This window comes from Hirundo rustica, chromosome 1 (assembly GCF_015227805.2).
Source record: "Hirundo rustica isolate bHirRus1 chromosome 1, bHirRus1.pri.v3, whole genome shotgun sequence".
Taxonomy (NCBI): domain Eukaryota; kingdom Metazoa; phylum Chordata; class Aves; order Passeriformes; family Hirundinidae; genus Hirundo; species Hirundo rustica.
In genome coordinates this window covers 137,045,662-137,059,746 of record NC_053450.1, presented here as the reverse complement: position 1 = coordinate 137,059,746, position 14,085 = coordinate 137,045,662, and the positions used below count along the sequence as shown (strand labels likewise).

General features: G+C 37.0%; 1 protein-coding gene across 1 annotated transcript in view; it reads right to left on the bottom strand.

Annotated features, from left to right (window-relative positions):
* PLXDC2 (plexin domain containing 2) overlaps positions 1-14,085 on the bottom strand; it is a 258,009-nt gene that overhangs the window by 141,663 nt on the left and 102,261 nt on the right. The window lies entirely within an intron of this gene.

The following is a 14,085-nucleotide window of genomic DNA, read 5'->3' as shown; positions in this document are numbered from 1 at the left end:
TAAAAGAACTATTATACTTTTACAAGATTCAGGAATTTTGTCTAAGTTTTGTAGACTCCTCTAAACATCCTAACCGTTTTATTTTTCTGCTTGTTTTCTGTCCAGGAAAAGCTCTTCCTGTAATATTTGTAACTTTAATGCATGCTTACCCACGGCTGACACTTTTCAAAACAGAGTAAGTCTAACAAAAATATTTTAATCACCTAAGAAAACAAACATAGAGGAGACAGAGAAACTCTTGTACAGACTTAGGTCTTCCCACTGATTTTATGTCGAAAGAGCTTGGAAGCCATGGTGAAAGGCAAATACACATTATGAAAGATGTGACATTCTCATAAACAGCTGTTCCAGTGCATAAATAAAGCTGTCCTGCTGTATAAATGATAAACATGAGTGATGTGTGAAGTCTGCAGACACCCAATATATCTTCTGCAAGGGATGAGCAGTTGGGTGGTGTGTTTAACATATTACTTTTGGACATTTCCATGCTCATTTGCAACTTTTTCATACTAGTAAAACTATCAGCAAAACAAACCTATAAAATTCTCAGCTGACAAACCATTAATTATTCAGAAGTTTTCATTTTTTTGCCCAATCCAAAACCCTATCAAAGTATTTTTCTGCTTATTATTAACACCATCAAGAGAGAGTGAAGTTAAGTTTGCATATTTTTGCACTAACAATCAGATATGCTTTTCTTACTGTCTTTGTGTTTAAAAGAAGTAGAAGGGTGCTCTGTGCTTTTGATGTGCTAGGAAGAAGGTGATTTGGTTCAAAAAACAGAAAAAAGGACCTCTCAAAAGAAGTGGCAAAATAAAGGAAAATGCTGAAAGGATAGACTGGTAAACAATTATGTGCTTCCACTGCTTTTTGTTAACAGAACCCTCTGAGAAAAGATGGTACCACTTCCAAGGTCCTTAATAAGCATCCACATGTTGTCAAAGTACAGAAGATATGGGAAAATATAAAATTATCTATCAAAGGTTTAAATAAGTGAGATTTTCCTGCATCACAACAGGAACAGTCATAGGAGCCATGGGTATAGAAAAATCTGTTACAATACAGAAACAATATCAAATACACTTTAGGCTCTATGTGGTTCTATTCTTCTATCAAACTTCCCCAAATCTGCTAAATTTATTTCCTGAGTTATTTGATCAGTCCTGACCAAGCTGAAATTATGTGAGACAAAGTTGCTTGATCAGCTGAGAAATCAGCATTTAATTGACATTCAAAACAAGCAATCTTAGGCCATATCTTTACTCAGACCCCAAGAAATCAGACTTCTTTTCTTTTAATAGGTGTCTTTTTGAAGCCTGCTTCCTTGCATTTCTTAGAACATTTCTTAGAACATTGTCTTCAACAAATTGCTACTGTGCTCCCTATTTTATCAGACAGTAAGCAGCCTGACGCAGAGGGACAGCTCAGTGGGTGAACCAACTTATTCCTCCACATTCCTTATCAAAATCTAATCAAAGCAGCCCTCCCTGCTTCAGCTTGCAGGCACTTTGCCATGCTGTTCTGGGGATCACGTTGCCGTCAGACTGCTCAGACACACATGGGCAATAGGGCTCCCTGTCCATGCCCCACACTGATGCTGGCTCCATGGATGTCCTGAGACTGTGGCACTGGGACACCTCAGCACCTTCTGCAGGCCAGGGGAGCACCACACACCTACAGACCTTCAGGTACATGTCTGCACCACCCCTTTTTCTTCCCCTGAAGCACCTTTCCTGCCTCGTCTTGGTGGCTCAAAATCCACACTCAGACAGAGGCAAAAAAAGCATTTCGCCCCCATCTTGCAGTCCTGCTCCAGTCTACTCTTTTCATGGCTACCATACGTGCCTGACGTGTTGAGACAATCACCTAAATTAGTAGACAGAACGTGTGAAAGTTAGGGGAGGGCTTTAAATCCCATTCACCTCAAGCTAAGACCCATTTGTAAACAAAAGCAATTACACCTTGTTCTCCCACATCCTGAACAGAAATGAACGTAGTTTCTAACCTTTAAAGGTGTTCGTAACATATACTGGTTTCTAAAATTATAATAATATAATGACGGTGAGAAAGAAAGAAGTGTGTTGGGGTATTTCCACTGGCTTGGAAATTCTACAAAATTTTCTCCATATTTTCTTTTACAGTATAATTGCACCACGGGATCTGCAAAATTTGGCTTGGGCCATTCCCCATGACAGAGATTTTCTATGTTATTATTATACAATTTTTTGCCCCTTTAAAATTTTTAATTATGTGATTTTTCTCTTTGAAACATACAAAATGTTCCAAAAAAGACTTTTTCCACCATTACACTGATAAACATTTTTTTTACAGATACAAGCTACACCTACAAAAGGAAGCTTTAGAATCATCTAACTGTATTCAGAATCCATGTTATCCTTTTAAATTGAATAGTAGCATGAATTAAATGCAGAAAGTGATAAGTATTCAGTTTAAAGCTAATCTTTGGAGGTTCTAAATTGAATAGTAGCAAGAATTAAATGCAGGAAGTGATAACTATTCAGTTTAAAACTAATCTTTGGAGGTTTTTTCACTGTGAAATCTGTAAAACACAGTTGTCAATAGACTAGTTAACTGTCCTGGATTGGCAGAGTGAGGATACTGAGCTGCAATGTGAGATAAAATCTGGCTGTGATTTCAAGGAATAAAGAAACAAATGTACTGTGTGATTCCTACTTCATTAAACCTTTTCCTTAAACTACAGGGGATAGAGAGAGAGGAGTGATGAGCTTGGCTGGACCAGCTCTGCTCCAGAATATTCTCTTTGTTTATCCCAGCAGACTTCTAGCTGGGAAAATGAGAAATATTTTTGAAATTAGCTGAACAGGATGGTTTACTTTTATGTAAATAAAACTTACATAAATTTTCAGATAATGGATTTTAAAATTATTTTTAAGTTCTAAAAAGTTCATCCCATAAGAAAAAGCACTCTGAGACTTAAAATTCCAACACAAGTTAGAACTGCTGGATATTTCTGGTTGAAGTCACTGTGTACTTTAAAAAAAATCTCATAAAAGGCATTTTAGAGGAAATGTACTGAAGTATTATAGTCTTATCTTTTAGATCTTGGAGCTCTTGCTTTAATTAACACTGAAGGAGAACATGTCATTCAAATCAATTGAAAAGAAGCCAAATGTTGTAATGTCTGATTTATAATAAAATCACAATGTTGGCAAGCACAGATGAATAGCAGCTTCTCCAACTTGTGTGAACAGAGATGCAAAACTATAGTAAGCCTTTAAATCAGTTAAAGAGGGAACTACTGTTTTCAACTGATATTTTTATGTGTAAACCATCAGTTTTATACACAGTAATATTACTGGCAAGCCACTATCTCTGTGGGAAGGTCTGTATGGCTTATCCTGTACTGCGGTATTTTTAAGCAGTAAAAGTAGAGTAAGGTCTTTCTAATGAATATGTAATGAAGATGGTGTTTTGGTCTGATCCTTCAGCTCTTGCTCTTGAAGATTTCATAAAATTAGTGATAAAAATCCTTATATCTACAGCTCCTTTTCTCCTTGGGTTATACTAAAATTTAAGATTTCAGCTCCATGTTGAATAAAGTTAGAGAAGCAGTCGGGTGGGGATAAAGGAAACAAATCTATAAAAAGGTTTCACTGACTGGAAATTATTTGGTGACTTCTGGGAAGATCAAAAGCTCTTGCCACAGTTGGCCAGTTCAACCCCCCATAGCTGATGTGATTGATCAGAATTTCCATTAAATGCTTTAAAGGACTAGGAGCATCATTCACACAAACTGGAAACACTTGCACATAATATTTAGAGAAGACACCGAGGAATGGGAATGGGTGAAAATTACAGGCAGAATCACTTTCACTCATATCTAAAACAAGTGTTTCAAACTTCCTTCTGTACAAGTGTGCATGTTCACATAAAAAATAAAGGTTTTGGCCTCTATTGTTTAAATGTATCCAGGTAACAGGTTTTTTACCACTTGAATTTTCATCTTAACAAGTACTAAAACAACTTCTTAAGTAGATGTTAACCTAAACTGATGGAAGACATCTGAAACCTCTGTCTTGTACATCAGGTGGTTTCTGCCTTTTGAGGTGGCTCTGCTAGTCAGAAGTTTTGGGCAGAAAGATGTGTGTCCTCCACTGTGAAATACATAGAACTGCTTAAAACTTCTGCCATTAACATAAATCAATCCTGTTTGTCCACTTCAATATTGTGAATTATACAAGTGGCTCTAACAGATCAGAAATGCTGGGCTATACAAGAAAGATTTGCTGAAAGGGAAGAAGACACCTAAATGTGGTGGGGACATGGGTTCTCTGCTTTGCCAAGCCAGCCCTCAATGAAAGAGAGAGAAATTCTAAGCAAATAGACCCAAAATACAACAGCTGAACTTGACAAGTAAGACAGCTCTCATTTTGTAAGGAAGTCTGGTCCACATAAAGCTTTATTTATAAGGAAGATAAAACAAAAAAGAAACTCTACATGTTTTCAGGTTGCAACGTAACCAAAGGAGAAAGAAAATGCAGAAATCTTCTTCCATTCATTGAACTAGTTTTGAGTATTCCTCCACCTTTCCATGAGGTCAAACAAAGTTCTGTGGAATTTCAGAATTGCATTTCTGAAATGTGTGCGTTATTTACATTTCATGATTGCACACATTTAAGTCAACTCTGCAATTTGACTAATTTCATAAATGCATCATAATCAGCGAGATTTTTCTTTTGAAAGACTAGAAATATTCATACATTGAAACCTTTATTCAGCAGATTGCTTGTGAGATACATGATCAACTTTCTAAACATGCCACAGCCCAAATGCCAGCAAAATCAAGTATCAAATACACAGATTTACTCATCAAAGGACAGAAAATGCCATCATGCTACTTTAGCTTAAGTAACTTTCTATAGCCTGTCTTATGAACCATTATTTCTATTATGACCCTTTCAATAAGGGTGAGAAACCAACAAATGTTGATGAAAGATACGAATACTAGTCCCATGAAGTTACAGACTCTTTCCAAATATAAACATTCTCCAGGTACAGGGCTTACATATTAAATGATGAATATCACAGCAGAAATCAGCCACATGTCTCAAAAAAAGGGAAATTTTCTCATTTAAATTAACTCTGCCCATGAACACCTCAACAAAATAGAGACATTTTTTTTTTTCATCTGTACCTGATTCATGGGCCTAGGACCAATTCTATCTTTCTGACTTTAAATTAGGAAAGACAGATAAGCTTGAATTTCAATATGTCCTTGACAATGATACAACAAATTTCGTAACAAATTTAAAAATAACACGATTTTTAAAAACTATCCCACACTGATAATTGGCACACAAATAGCTGTGTCAGTTTGAGTCATGATTTGGTTCAACCAACAAAAGAACCATATCCTCATACTTTCTTTTTAGGGCTTGTCTGAAACTGCTAACAGAATTGTAGTAATATGTGGGAAAATAATGCTTAGCATGATCCTATTTTTCCCAACTAGCGATGAGAATTTATGAGGCCTGCAACGGGAATCAGAAGCCAATGATGATAAAACTTTGAATGATGGAAGATGATGATCACTGTAATGCTGTTGAATTGCTTGTTCAGAACAAAAAAAAGAATGTTTAAATAATAAGACTATCTCAAGGTGTGTTTTCCTTGCAATTATATAATAAGTAGTGACTAAGACTCATGTCCAATGCAGAATCAGTATCAATAATAATAGGTATTATGAGAGGGAAATAACATAACTGGTAATTTCCTTCCAGATCCATTTTATCAACAATCTGAACTCAGACTTCCCCCTTCTCAGCTGCTTTCTATTCAATAACTATTTTTCATCACTACAAGTGGTCCCAAAGAGCACATTATCACACTTCTAGAACTTTATCTTTGTCACAACCATGACTGCAGCAGGCTGGGCTTTTCTAGTGTTTTAGGGTTTTGTTTGTTTGTTTCTTTGAATTGCCTAATTTACTTTCACTCTGCAATTATTTATGTAATCATACAGGTAAATTGAAATGGTGTAAGTAAAGCCAAGATCTGAGTCCACTGGTAACAATACTGTTACTTTGACTAGCTTACATCAACACTGAGAAAATATTGTTGAATTCCAGCTTCATTCATGTTCTCCAGTTTCACAAACACAATAATTTGCACATTGAATTTACAAGCAATCTGATTTTGGCTTTATAATTTCTTATAGATTTGTTTTACTGTTCTCTCTGTCAGTTCCACTTGGGGACCAAGATCTAAATTTATTGCTGACTGGATACATACAGGACTAAAAAAATACAAGTTTTGTCTCAAAGAAGGCTTGCAGTCTTGAAGATGCTGTATAGTAAGAGGAGGGAGAGAATTTTGGTCAGTACACAGTGATATCAGTCATCACTGAAAACCTAGCCAGTATCAAGGTTTTGAAGCTATTTTAGCAAAAAGAAGATTTAAAATGTAAAAAAAAGAGGTGTTTTAATTTGATGTGGTTATTTTTTTTTTTCACACATATTCTAGAAGGATTTAAGTTGCTTTCAGAACTGAAGTTAGAACAAGAGTCTAAGGAAGGCTGATTATAACAGAAGTGCAAGGCATAAAACATTTTACACCTACTAGGTGCTTACAAGTCTTATGCACATCTGCATCCCACACTTGCAGACCTTTTCTGCATTATTTTTGGGATGATAAAAACACAATTATGATTAAGCTAACAATGTGGAGCTTAATCCTTTATCTCAGCCCTCCACTTTCTGAGACACGAAGACAAAATCACCTTGAAAAGAAAGATAATGACATTGGAATTGATTCTGGTTTATCCTTTCCTTTCAAAATATAAGGAAAAAATGAAGAAAAGAAACATATTTGAGTACTATTCACTTAATCTTTGCACACTATACTAATATCTTCAATATCCACATCTCCAGCAGCACTTGCAATAATTATTAGTAATGCAGACACCAAGCTGTACATAGATGAATATTTAGCACATACTAAGCTTCCAAAAGGAAGTATAACTGGAATGTGCTTATGTACCCAGCACACAACTTGCACTAATAATAATTTTATTTTCTTGTGGATTATCAACTACAGCATAGAAAAGGAAGTAGTTAACACATTTTAAGTAATTTGATGTTTTCTGATTAACTCGTAGCAATAAGGTCAAAATGTTCATTCATATGTAGTTTATATATTTTCTGTCCAAACCTCCCCAAACCTCAAACCCTTGTTAAACTACAGAATTATTTATTTAAAAAGCTGTAAAAAGTAAAGAATTCAACAACAACAACAAAAAATGCCTTGCCGAGAGAAATGGAGATATCTCTATAATATTCTATTTATATGCAAATTCTTTTTTTTCCAAACTCGATTCAAAGGTTTTCCAGGGAATACTAATACCAAATTCACCTTATTTAAACACATTGTGAAGTTTTTGTTTTTTTTTTTTTTTTTCTGGTCAGTAACTAGATTACAGTATGATTGCTGGTATTGGACAGTAGCAGTAGAGCTGTCTCCTAGGTGTCCATCTGATTGTTCCAACTTGAAAGCATCTTTAGGATATGAGAGAAAAGCATACAAGAAGTGAAGTAGGCATTCATAATCTGACCTGCAGCATATGTCTGGAACTCATTTTGCATGACTTGTTAAGAAAGAAGACAGTAAATAACTGGTATGTACGAACCTGTGCTAGCTTGGCTAATTCTGCCCTTCCCGGAAGATAGTGCCAAAGGCAACTTTGGTCGAAGGGTTATCTTCAGTTTTAGCCTGAGGAAAAGCCAAAGGCTAAGGCAGAAGGAAGCCCATTGCTCAAGAAGTGGATTAGCACAGACAACACACACAGTGCCTCTGCACAGCAGCGTGCAGAGGAAAAGAGCAGTGCTTGCAGGGACGCTGCTCTGGCCAAGACACCACGGGTCAGCTCTGCACAGGCCTGTCACTCACAGGTGCTGGAGCAGCACCAGAGGGTAACTGGCTTCCTGGGTAGCCCTGTCAGGCTGACTTCGAATCACCACAAGGATCAATGCCAGCGCTCACCTAAAGGCAGCCACGCAGGATTGGGCTGCTCAAGCAAGGAGATACAGACGGAAAACAGAGCTCACATTTCAACACAATGGAGCTGCCCATACATACAGGTAGAGGGGCACAGGTTAAAATCTGAGCAACCTGGCACAGCAGAAATAAAAGAAGAAAGTTGGCACAATGGCATAATGCCTCATCAGGTACAACAAACACTGATGGCACAGAGATGAAGGATTTCCTCTCCTCCCTTGTCAGTGGTGCCCAACAGACTGAAACCACCCTTAGTAAGTTTGTCTGCAAACAAGGGCAAACTCCTAAGCCTCTTAGTATCTTCAAACAGATTTATTAATGGGTTTGTGGCAGTGTGTCAAAATCTAGCCCACATATAGAGTGACACTTTTGAGAACTCAATACACCCTGGACTCCTCAAAGAAAGGCAGATGGTGGAATGTAACCCCTGCATGACTTAAATATGGCACATTCCTCTCTCTGTATCCTCAATCCCTCTTCCCCCATCACAGGAGTAGAAAGGAAGTAGTTTGTAGTATTAGATGTTTCACAGACTTCAGGATTTGGAAAACTGGAAAATGAACAAGCAATTGCTCTTGGCCAGAAATGTGTAGCAGAGAATGTAATAGTAATCTGATATTATAAAAGCTGAAGAAAAAAAAAAAAAAAAAGAGCATGATTTTTCTTCCAGTAGAGTGGCAAAAGGGAATTTTTTAAAGATAGGAATATTAAAATTTACAGCTGTTTATGGAGACATAACTTGGATATCTTTTCAGCTCAAGATCACAAATTGATTTCTACTGGAGCCATAAATTTAAACCCCTTCACTTTCATTATGGATCAAACAAGGAAACTATATATCTTCTTTCATTTTCTGCACACAAAGGGCTCCTAGACCAACAATGGTTCAGGATTAAGAAAGATTAATCCAGCTCCAAGTAAACAGATTGGTCATTTGTAGAATTAATGAATTCATTTAATAAACAGTAAAGGCTTAGTGCCAGAACTCACTACACTGTGGTGTCAAGGTGGTTTTCATAAAATGTCCCACAAAAAGTAAGAGAAGTAAACAGTCATGTGCAAACACAGAGCTGCTTCAAGGGTCAGGAGACGTAAAGGTGGTGTCACTGGGTTTATATGGTAGGGTTACATGTTTAGGTTAGCAACAATTGAAAAATACATTAATTAAATGCTAGTACTTTAGAATTCTTAAGATATCTTTTCCTGATTTTCACACCTTTATAGATACACTGAATTATGCTTGCAGTGTTTTATCTGTGATGCTTTTTTTTTTTTTTTTGTAGATATGGCATGGGCACGAAATGAAAATGGCATTTTATTAAAAATAGACATTGAAGCTTATTTCAAGGTCTTCTCACCCTCAACTTAAATTGAGTTGTTGAACAATTGATGTTCAACTTAAATTTCTCTATATATTTACCCGGTTCCTTAATTTCTGCATATTTTCTTCCAAAAGAATAGCACAAAGATCTTTAAGAAAGATCTATTGCCTTCTATTTTCACTTGCATGCATGAAGTAGGCGTTTTAAGGACTTCTGAAAACATAGTAGGGATTCTAAATAATAAGGGCTCCAATCTGGCCCAGTGCAGTACCATAGATACGGTCCTCCGCAAGAGCTGACTAAGCTTCAGTTTTCGAGGAAGCATTAAGAGACACGTAAGTAATTACGGTAAATATATATAGTGTAGAGATGCATTCTCTAAAAGAAACTAAATATAGGCTGTAAAAATTCAGGTTGCTTTTTTTTTTTTGTATTTTTGCATAATATCTCAATGAATGCCTCTCTTGAAATCTGTAAGATGCAGATAATGGAACTCATTTTCTCTGTTAAACACGGTCTGTGTTACTGGTGACAAGCACTTGATAACAGCTATGCACGATTTTATTACTGCTTATTTCTTCCAGTCTCTCTGTTGGCAAAATATTTTCTGTCTTGTCTAATGAAGCTTAAATTTGTCACTGAAATCACAATGGGTCTGAATGCCTTCAGGTTTTGGTTTGGTTTTTATTCAGGAGAAATTATCATTTTAGCTTCAGCTAAAATCAGCAAAAATCCTAGATCAGGAGATCTGCTGGAGAAAAATATCATGTTTCTAGAACACTAATGAGAGGAAATTAGAGCAGACATACTTTTTACTTTGGCACAAAATCTGCCTTGCAAGAATTGATGTGAGACCCAAAAAAGAAAGAAAGAAAGAAAGAAAAAAAAAATCATAGATTAAGGAGGAGTTGTTGGAGAAATGTGTTAGAGTCAAATAACAGCTGTATTAAATCCATCAGAAATCAGAGGCATAAATACACAAATTAAGCCAGTTTGAGATATGAATGATAGAAAGACATTGGCAGAAAATAAGTAAACCCTTTGGAAACTGGCGGAGATACTGGAGAAACAGAAGATAAAATATTGCATCAATCTTGAAACTTGTCAAAGCAATGAAATTATCCAGAAAATGTTTAACTGGACTGCCCAGTACATGGAGTACTGAATATTGCCCTTGTCTTCTCCCAAAAGGCAGATAAGCTAGTACTGTGGACTGTGCAGCTCTGTGGAGTATAGTGCAGGAAGGGCATGTTTTCAGTTTTTAACTGATGAACAGGAGTGGAAGGACTCAACTCCTATAAAGGCATTTTAGAATTTACAGATAAAACTTGTTTTTTTATATATGTTACAGCTGACACTGTTTACATGCACTCCCACCATACCAAAATAAAATTAGGGAACTGCATTGCTGACAAGTTACATGGAACTTAGGCATTTGGAGAGACATATTCTGGGAGAAGATTGAATAAATGTGGGTTTTTTTCTTCTGTATTAAACATCTTCCAATTCAACCACAACAGTTCCAGAAAAAAACCTTATCAGCTTTGCAGCGCTCCTGCTGGGGTGGGCTTGTTAGCATGCTGCGGACATACATTTCATCTGTGCGTTATTTTTTTTTTTTTTAAAGGAGGCAGAAATGGAAACAGCCATGTTGCAAAACACATGGTGTTTTGGAAGCTGCAGGGATGCGCCAGATCAAATTTCATCAGTCTACACTTTATGAAGGGACAGATTTGCAACTCTCTGCTGTGCCAATGCTTTTCTAAGTGGAAGATAGGACATTATGTAATGCGTGAACATCATTACACATTAATCATCACATGAAGAATATGCTATATTACTTTTCAGAGGGTAAAAAAAATAGACACGACACATGGAACAAGAGAGTTCAGTATATTCCTTAAAAAACACAAATGTGCTTAAATGCTTTGGAGAAGCTTATTTTCAAAATGAAACAGCTTATAGGAACTCAGACATGGTAGACTCAGTGATTAGATGCATGCAAACACTGCCCAGTGCCTACAGAGAGCTCAAGGAATGACTCTATGAGGAAAAGACCTTCACAAGGTCTTTTAGTTGGTTTTCTGCTTGGGTAACCACTCCAGTGCAGAGCATTTATAGTTCTTTTCGGTCACTCACTCAAGCTGTTGCTCCGGTTCTTTATTATCACTGGCTAGAACACAAATTCAAAGGAGAAAGAGGAAAAATATCTTTAAGTAAGAGAGAAAATAGAGTGTTTTAGACTTTTTTTTAGATAAAATGACATTTCTGTATTTAATTACTAGACGAAGACAAGAATATCCATGTACAGAATAAGCTGAGAAAATAAGTCAAAATTTGGCCTATTTTGTTAGACAGAGATTGATATATCTGTAAAACACACTTGAAAAATCACTTGTGTTTCTTCTCATTCTACTCATCACAGATTTTATTCCTAAGAAGCACATAATAATGCTGTCTCAATTTGCACACATAATAATGCTGTGCTATTTCTTTTCTCTTTCCAAAGGAAGAATAGTGTAAACAGTCAGCTATGATTCCACATGCCCTGCCCTTGAAATTCAGTGACAGAAATGCACTAGTCAGATGCACAAAAAGGCATCTTTTAGAGCAGTCTTATATTTCTTTGTCACAGCATTTTGCTGCCAAGGTTTTAACCCACATATTGGCTGACAGCCCATCCAGAGCCAGAGCAGCCACAGTAAGGTTTGCAAACCGGCTCTTCACATCTTGCAGCAGGGAACAGATTCAATACCAGCTCGACTACATTCAGTGTTGTAAAAGATTTGCCTGATTCCTGGAAATTATTATAACCCTAGAAATCATACTTAAATTTCTCAAGAGCAATTTGGTTTTGTTTTGAATTAGCTCAGCGCTAATTTATGGCACAAACTCTCCCTCTGTACCACATGTATTCACACTGTCAAAACATTTGCAACTCAAGCAAGTCCCAAGCTGGTGAACTTTAATGGGACTTTAACAGCCCTTAAAACTGCCCATCTCCTACAGGCCTGTCAGTTCCCCTCCAATGAGGAGTTAATCTTAAATTAATCTGTCTTCTTGCTGAATGCTGACTGCCTTCCTCAACACATACATCTCATCTACTCAAGCAGAGAAACAGCTCAGTACTAAAGATATATCATTCCACATCTGAATTATAGAGGGATAAATTACCAGTTCCTGGATATCTAGGTGTCTTGGCCAACTGACTGCTCAGCTTGCACAAGCTGGCTGTCCTTTTGCAGTATGTCCCACAGATCCACCACTTCCAAACCCATTACCATTAACAGGCCTGGTTTACAGTTATTTTCTCTTCAGTTAACTGTAAGGGCAAGACCATCTAGTTCTAAAGGATGCAGACAGGCTCAGTCAGTAGGACTGAGGAATGGCACCTCCACCTTATCAAAAAGCTGGCTTGGCCACCTTTCTCACCTGCCTGAGCTGCTCACTTGATCCTGCTGTCTAGTTTTGGAAAGCATATACCCACTGTGACAGAACTTTCTCTTGAAATTCACAGTAAACTTTTCTTAAATCAGGGCTAGTTACAGTCCTCATAGATTTTATAGACTGTCTGTCCTGCCCTCTCTCCTTGGTTTGAATTAATCTTCACTATTTTCCAGAAAAACTTCAAACGCAAGAGATGGAAGACCTCCCCCAGAGTAAAGGTAACGGTGAACTCTGCCTCACTTCCCTAGAGAGTCCATAACCACCAGGATATTATGAAAGCACAGGACACCAGTTCTTGGGCTCAGAAGACAAGCTGAGAACTTCTCTCACTGACAAAGACCAGCTGCACTCTCAGAAGTGAGTTGCACATGCTGGATCCCAAGGCAAGCAATGTCTTTTTGTAAACCTTAAGAGCAGTTAAGTTAATCCCTAGAAAGAAGCAGGATTTCAGAAACACAATGGGCATTACTTCTTTTTGGTCTTAATTTTCAGGCCACTCCCGGATCAACAGCTGAGTGTTCGGGATTGCAAACTAAGTGATAACAGCAAGCAAATCAATCAAGGCTTTAATTCCACTTATGAATTACTATAAATTTGCCACGAAAACACTGAGTTCGTAAGTGCTGAAGTCCTTCATCACATTCGTAACGTTAAACAAATTTGGGAGGAAGAGTTTGTTAAACACTAACCAGTATTGACAGCAAGTGCCCATTTGCTTCAAAGACTAAAACCAGTTTTTCAGCTTGTGTATCACATGTTGTCAATCATGTGAAAGTTTCTCATAGTTTGTTGCATTTGTGCACATTGTTTGGCTCTAAATGAGCCCACAAACCCACTGACACTTCCATGAAGCAGGGCCTTTCAAAGGTTTTTTATTTAACTCAAATTTATTGCGTAACTCATGGTGGACATTTTTCCTCTTCTATTAATGGTAAACCATAACCTCACAACTTCTTGTGCCCACAATGAATCTCCATTTCTGCCTGGTTTTACCAAAAGCATCAGATTTTCCACACTGCATAATGCAGGTATTCCTTCACATGATTTAACTAAGCTGTTTCTATGCATCTGTCCAGTATAATCTGTAAAGAAGTATGAAGCATATATCACTTTCTACCTACTGCTGGAGGAGAAAAGTAATAAAAGACAGGAAATTCAGCCTCCTCCTCTCACATAAATGTAGTAAGGAGGGAAAGGCAACAACTTACTTTATTACTCCCATCAGTTTTGCTGAAGTAAGGAGACTGAAAGCCGTGGGAGAAAACTTTCTGTGTTATTATAC